Source organism: Apium graveolens, chromosome 5 (genome assembly GCF_009905375.1).
Source record: "Apium graveolens cultivar Ventura chromosome 5, ASM990537v1, whole genome shotgun sequence".
NCBI lineage: Eukaryota > Viridiplantae > Streptophyta > Magnoliopsida > Apiales > Apiaceae > Apium > Apium graveolens.
Window position 1 is genome coordinate 232,969,522 of NC_133651.1, and position 7,683 is coordinate 232,977,204.

Here is a 7,683-nt window from a genome sequence, read left to right on the forward strand (position 1 = left end):
ATTTAAAGACGAAGAGTAGAGAAAAGGTAGTATTTAAGGGGCAGAGGCAAGAACAAATATTTCTTACAATCGTCCAGGCTAAGAAGTTACTTAGAAAAGGTTGTGAGTCGTTCCTAGCTTATGTAGTGGATTCAGAAAAAGGCAGTCCCAGCATAGAAGATATTCCCGTAGTTAACGAGTTTCCCGATGTGTTTCCAGACGAACTACCAGGCTTACCACCAGATCGACAAATCGAGTTCGAGATCAACCTTGCTCCAGGAACGGAACCAGTTTCAAAGGCCCCATATAGGATGGCACCAGCAGAAATGAAAGAGTTGGCGAGCCAGCTACAAGAATTGTTGGTTAAGGGAGTGATACGGCCAAGTACGTCGCCATGGGGAGCACCTGTTCTGTTTGTAAAGAAGAAAGATGGGAGTATGCGGCTCTGCATAGATTATCGGGAGTTGAATAAGGCAACGATCAAGAACCGTTACCCGCTACCAAGAATAGATGACCTTTTTGACCAGCTGAAGGGAGCAAAATGCTTTTCAAAGATTGACTTGAGATCGGGATACCATCAATTAAAGATCAAGGAAGAAGATATTCCCAAGACAGCATTCAGGACCAAATATGGGCATTATGAATTCCTAGTAATGCCGTTTGGATTGACCAACGCCCCGGCCGTATTTATGGATCTGATGAATCGAGTATTCAAGAAGTATTTGGACAAGTTTGTAGTGGTATTCATTGATAACATCCTTATTTATTCTAAGTCGGAAGAAGAACATAAGCAGTACCTCTGGATAGCATTGGAGATACTTAGTCAAGAGAAGTTGTATGCCAAGTTTACCAAATGTGAGTTTTGGTTAAAGGAAGTTCAATTCTTGGGGCATGTCATTGGAAATGAAGGAGTTAAAGTGGATCCGGCAAAGATTGAGGCGATTATGAGTTGGGAAAGGCCAAAGACACCTACGGAAGTGCGAAGTTTTCTAGGATTGGCAGGGTACTATAAAAGGTTTGTCAAGGATTTCTCAAAAATCGCCACGCTATTGACCAAGTTAACCCGGAAGAATCAGAAGTTCGAATGGAGTGCAGAATGTGAGGAAAGCTTTCAAGAGTTGAAAAAGAGGTTGGTAACAGCTCCAGTGTTAGTACTTCCAGATGACCAAGGGAACTTTATGATATTCAGCGACGCTTCACATAAGGGATTGGGCTGTGTGTTAATGCAACACAGTAAGGTGATCGCGTATGCGTCAAGACAATTGAAACCGCATGAGTTGAAGTACCCGACGCATGACTTAGAACTAGCTGCCATAGTGTTCGCACTTAAGATTTGGAGACATTACCTCTACGGAGAAAAGTGTGAAATATACACAGATCATAAGAGTTTAAAGTACATTTTCACTCAGAAGGAGCTCAATATGAGGCAAATGAGATGGCTGGAATTGATCAAGGACTACGACTGCTCGATAAATTACCATCCTGGAAAGGCGAATGTTATGGCTGATGCCCTAAGCAGGAAGGAGAGATTGAACATGATGGCAACACCAAAGAAACTGACTGAAGAGATCAAGAGATTTGGACTGGAACTCTGTGATTGTGGAAAAGTTGAAGAAGTTTATCGTGCAATGACTTTTCAGCCAACACTAGTGGAAAGGATAAAGAAATGTCAATAAGAAGTAATGGAGAAAGAGAAGAATCAGCTAACTGGAGAAGAGATTGGCACTCAAAAGGACGAACAAGGTATACTAAGGTTTTCCTCAAGAATTTGGGTTCCTCATGTACCTGAATTGAAGAATGAAATCCTACAAGAAGCCCACAATTCAAAATTTTCAATCCACCCGGGAAGCACCAAAATGTATCGGGACTTAAAGCAGAACTTTTGGTGGCCAAATATGAAGCGAGACGTGGCAAAATGGGTTGCGAAGTGTTATACTTGTCAGAAAGTGAAGGCAAAACATCAACGACCAAGCGGATTAATTCAGCCCCTAAAGATTCCAGAATGGAAATGGGAAATTATTGCTATAGATTTTATAGTGGGACTACCATGAACGAAATCCGGACATGACGCTATATGGGTTATAGTTGATCGTCTTACGAAGTTAGCGCATTTCCTTCCAATTAACGAGAAGTCATCTTGGACAAATTGGTTCATCTGTATGTGCGCGAAATTGTACTAAGGCATGGAATACCTGTATCGATAGTTTCAGACAGAGATCCCCAATTTAACTCGAGATTCTAGAAGCAATTTCAAGAAAGTATTGGCACGAAGTTGAATATGAGCACGGCGTACTACCCGCAGACTGATGGTCAGAGCGAAAGGACAATTCAAACGATCGAAGACATGTTGCGCAGTTGTGCAATCGATTTTATAGGAAGTTGGGATGACCACTTGCCATTGATTGAATTCTCTTACAACAATATCTATCATTCCAGTATTGGCATGCCACCATACGAAGCTTTGTACGGGCGAAAATGTAGATCACCCACAAGTTGGGATGAAGTAGGAGAATGAAGGATTCTCGGCTCGGAATTGGTACAACAGTTGCATGACACAGTCAAGTTAATTCAGAAAAGGTTGCTTGCTGCTCAAGATAGACAAAGGAAGTATGCGGACCTAGCGCGTAAGGATGTTCGTTTCCAAGTTGGCGAAGCTGTTTTGCTGAAGGTGTCGCCTAGAAAAGGGTTGTCTAGATTTGGCAAGAAAGGGAAGTTAACACCTAGATATATAGGTCCTTTTGAAATTTTGAGTCAAGTGGGGAAGGTGCCCTACAAGTTGGCCTTACCACCTCAGTATCAGCATGTGCATAATGTGTTCCATGTGTCGTTGCTTAAGAAGTACAATCCTGACGCTAGCCATGTGATAGAATATGAACCTGTAAAAATTCAGGCAGACCTGTCATTTGTGGAGCAACCTGTCAAAATACTCGACTGGCAAGAGAAGAGTCTTAGAAATAAGTCAGTAAAGTTAGTAAAAGTACTTTGGAGGAACCCTAAGGTCGAAGAATCGACTTGAGAGTTAGAGTCTGATATGCGTTCCTCATATCCTCATCTGTTCTCTTAGATTCTGGGGACAGAATCCCTTAAGGGGGAGAGAATGTTACGACCGGCATTTTTCGTGTAATATTATTTGTGGTTTCGATATAATATTATTATCGAAAGTAAATATGTTCAATGATTGCGCGTTTGTGTTAGTGAGAATTTCTGCATTATAAAATTTTTAAGTATAGTACATGATTTTTCAAAGTAAAAGTTTAATTATTTCCTTTATTTTTGATTTATAAGGAATATACTAAGCCTTGGAGAAATTTTCTTTTAAAAGATACTTTGTTCACAAATTTTGAAAGTGGTTTTATAAAAATTCTAAAAATCCAAATTATTATATGGTATAAATTTTATAATTTTCGAACTTTTATTTTATTATATAAAAATAAATCTTTAAAAAATTGTTGCTTGATAATTATCAAATTACATGAATATCCTTGCATGCAAACTCTCTTCTATTCAACTAAAGGGCTAAAAAGGACAATTACAACCCCACTAACTCTCATCTTGCTAACCAAATTACTCCTTTGTCCTTGCATGCAAAATATTCTTAGTATGTTGGAAGGTTAATCTTGTCAATTCTCATTTCCACTCACTTATTTCAATCAATCAAAATCATAAAAACCCAAAGTGCAAAGTGTTGTGATCATTCACCCCACTCCACACTCCACCCTCACTCTCTCCTCCCTCCCTCCTCCCTCACCTCTCGGCTTTTTCTCCCTCTCGGCAATCACCATAGCCAAAGCCCCCATCCCCTTTCTTTTCTCCATTCTTTCACTCAAACATCCATCTTATATTCAAGTAATCTTACACTTTGAGTAAAAAGTTTAAGTTTTAAGGTTGCATGTCAAGGTTTTAGTTGGAACTCAAAGTACAATCTTGATTCTTATGGATTTAAGGTTGTTTTTTAGAGGACTACAAGGAATGGTGAAATGCCAAGTCTTGAGAAAGAAACTCTTGATGTTGAATGGCCATTTCCCTTCCATTTCATTCGGCCATGACCTTAAGGGAGCTGAATGAATGGTCCTTGAGATCATACTTGTTGCTTTGTTCAATTCTTGTATGTTTATGTGGTAATGGCATGAATTTTGTAGTGAAAACTTGATGAAACTCTTTGCATGCTAAGTGATCATCTAGATATAGCTTATGCTAGGCTTGCATGTCAATTTCATGATAGAATATATTTAGAAAATATGTTGTTTTGGTTTGTAAAACTCGAAGTTATGCATGCATGTGGATTTCTCTTAGAATATTAGAAGATTTTGATCATTTGGAAAGATTTTGTTAGTAAGCTTTAATTTCAGTAAGGATAAGGTGTTCACCTTGATTAGTGCTCCTTGATGTATGATAATAATTCGTGTATATATTTTATAAAAATACATAACTTGTTATTTTCAAAAACTTGATGACTTATAAGTTGTGAAATGTGATTTTCTTTGTTTTGCCATGTTGCACCTTAGGTAAGGATGATCTCCACCAAGATTATTTTGAGTTTAAGGGAGTTAGTTCAGTAGATCACCATGTTTAAGTCTTGGTTTGAGTATTTGGGTTGTTGGTGGTTGAGTTTGTCAAGTAAAAACCTTGGAGAAAGGAGAGTCATAGTTTATGCAGAAAATATGTTTAGTACCCTGAGGTTTAAAGTGAGTTTTGACCATGTCATTGATGTGCACTTTGAGGCCCAAGCCACCAGAAGTTAGTATTAGGAGTATATAATAGGTTTTAGGAGTTGGTTGGAGGTTTGCATGTCGTTTGGTTAGGTGCACAAGTGAAATAACAAAATCTGTCCAGCAGGGGACAGTTTTGTTGCAACTTAGAAATAGGGAGATTTGACCATGTCATGGGTAGGCCCTCATTTGGACCTGTTGGGCCTTAGTTAGAGGAAGTGTCAGAGAAGTTTTTCCAACCATATTTCATAGGATATGAGTTAGAACCATGTGTCTCAAGTTAATTCAAGTCAGGGTGTTTTCTGCCCAGGAAAACAGGGGAACCATGGACCGTAAGCTTAGGCCCAAGGAGGCCCAAGCCAGGCTCTTGAGCCACATCAAGTTTGGGAGATGCCCTAAGGTCAGGAGAGTCTTTTGTAAGAGTTTTGGAGGAAAACTTGTAGTTTAAGGGTGTCTAATGCACTCAAGAAACCATATATATCATTCTGAAATTTACACCAGTGAGCACTTTCACTTATTACATAGTTTTAGAGCACTTAGGAGTGAGATTTAGGTGGACCACCATGGTTGTAAGATAGTATAAAGTCAGTAGAGAAGAAGGCCCAAGTGAGGGTCGGTAGGACTTGAATAGTTTAGTAAAGGCACATCGAGTTAGGAAGCCAAAATTTGGAGACTTTATCTAGTATAGTGACTAAGTGACTTAAGTTGTGAGTCGAGATCATCCAAGCCTAGTGTTGCATTATGGTGTATGTGGTATTATTTGGTATTAAAATATGATATGTGAGTATATGTGGTTTTGTGTGCAATTATATTTTAAAGGTGAATGTAAATTAAGTGCATATAGGCCTAAGTGCCATTCGTGTTTAAATTCAGGTTGTAAATAGGTTAAGTTGGTGAGAATATATTATAATGAGGATTATTATTATTTATGTAGGATCTCGAGACGAGGGTAAACTTTCCATAAAGGTCGAGTGAAGCTTCCTGTTGCTCCTACCAGTCAGACCAGACCAGCCTTTCTCAAGGCAGGTGATTCAACTTGTCTTTCGTATTCACTACAAATAGTTCATATATATTAATGCAACCATCCTGAGTCATTTTGTTATATTTGAATCAAGTGTATCTCATGTTTATCTTTGAATCCTATAGAAATGTCATGAATCCTCGAGTACGTATTGCAAGTAGTTCAAAAGTCTTATCATGATAGTATGTTAAAGTAATTTGAATGCCATGATTAAAATAAAGAGTTGTTACAACACTTGGTCGATCCTCTTGATTAACATGCTAATGATTCCTAAGTATTGATATCTCATCCTGATGCTTGAACCCCTATAGAACCTTACCTTGATACCTAAAAGCCAGACATTCATCAAAGTTGTTCCTAATTGATTGATACCCCTCTTTCTTATCCTAAAGCTTGACAATTCTGATATATTCTGAGTTAAAGATCATTTCTTCATACCTTAATACCCTTAGTATTCATGAAGCTTATCTTCTTGATGATCTAGCACTTGCATCTTGTCGAGAAACCATTGCTTTAAGCCTAGTTTGGCATTACCCCTTCATAATATCCAATAGCCTCACTAAAATTCCTTGTCCAAGTTTTTATATATGAAAACCTTTCAGTTACCCTACTAGAGTAAAGATTAGTGGATCATGGCCCTAGATTTAGTATCATATTTCCAGTATTTCAAGTTGATTTATAATCCCTTGATAAAAATGTTTATTTTGTCATAAATCGGCATCAGTTTTTGAAATAAATAAAATGTGGATTTTCAGTCCCAAAGGGGGATAAATATTTTCTTTGAATAGTGGATATGGACTGAGACGCGAGTCCTTTCCACACTTATATTAGGCTTAAAAGTTGCCTAGGGATCCCATTAATGTTTTAGAACCCAGCGAGGTTCGGGATTACTTCGCGGCTGATCACCGGCTGTAATCCGTAGCGTCATAAAATGCTTTTGATTAAGATATGATTTTGAAAATGTTTTGATACAAGCAAATGATGTCATCACCCAAAGTTTTATCTCTTGTTATTATTGGTTATGTCTTCACATTGTCATTCTCTAATATATATATCTCGATTTATGTTTCGTATCGTATTGTTTAGCACTTGTTGAGCATTTGGCTCACTCCTTGCTTTACCCTGATATTACAGCTAGCAGCTATGGTTAGATTCAAGCAGACCGCCCGTAAGACCTGTGACGCTGATGCTTATGTTCGAGCTCAGGTAGAATAAGAGATAGTAGTTTTGTGTGAGGACTCGATATTAAAATCAGTTGTAATAGATGGTAGTGTTGGGCTGTTCCAAACCCTAAACTGTAAGATCTTGGATTTGGTTATGTTTACTTATTTTTAAAATGTTGTAATAGTTATATTTAAATTGTTGGTCAAGTTGGGGGTGTGACAGATTTCATAGAGATCTGCGACACCTTCAGGTTCAATGGTGTGTCTGAGGATGCGGTGAAACTGAGACTATTCCCATTCTCTGAGGAATAAAGCTAAGTGTTGGTTACACTCTCTATCAGCAGGTTCTATCACTACTTGGGAGGATCTCGCTCATAAATTTCTTATTAAATTCTTCCCTTTGGTAATGACAGTTGCACTCAGGAATGCTCTTACTCAATTTGCGCAGCAATCGGGAGAAACTCCATGTGAAGCTTGGGAGCGCTACAAGGAGATGTTTAGGAAGTGTCCTCATCATGGAATGCCTGATTGGATGATCATCCACTATTTTTATAATGGTTTGGGAGCACAGTCTAGACCCATGCTCGATGCAACATCAGGTGGAGCCTTATGGGCGAAGAGCTATGAGGAAGCTTATGATCTAATTGAACTGATGGCTGCTAATGAATGTCAGTATCCAATCAAGAGATTTTCACAAGGTAGGGTAGTAGAAGTTCTTGAAATAGATACAGCTATGACTATCACTGCTCAACTAAAGGCGTTGTCTATGAAGATCGATTTTCTGACTAACTATGGTGTTAATCAGATAACC

At 38.4% G+C, this 7,683-nt stretch overlaps 1 non-coding gene across 1 annotated transcript; it reads right to left on the minus strand.

The window, feature by feature from the left end:
* Positions 1 to 7,287: 7,287 nt before the first annotated feature.
* Positions 7,288 to 7,394, minus strand: LOC141662804 (small nucleolar RNA R71). The gene has a single exon (XR_012550901.1). It is a non-coding gene; the product is annotated as a small nucleolar RNA R71 (small nucleolar RNA).
* Between the last annotated feature and the right edge of the window lie 289 nt (positions 7,395 to 7,683).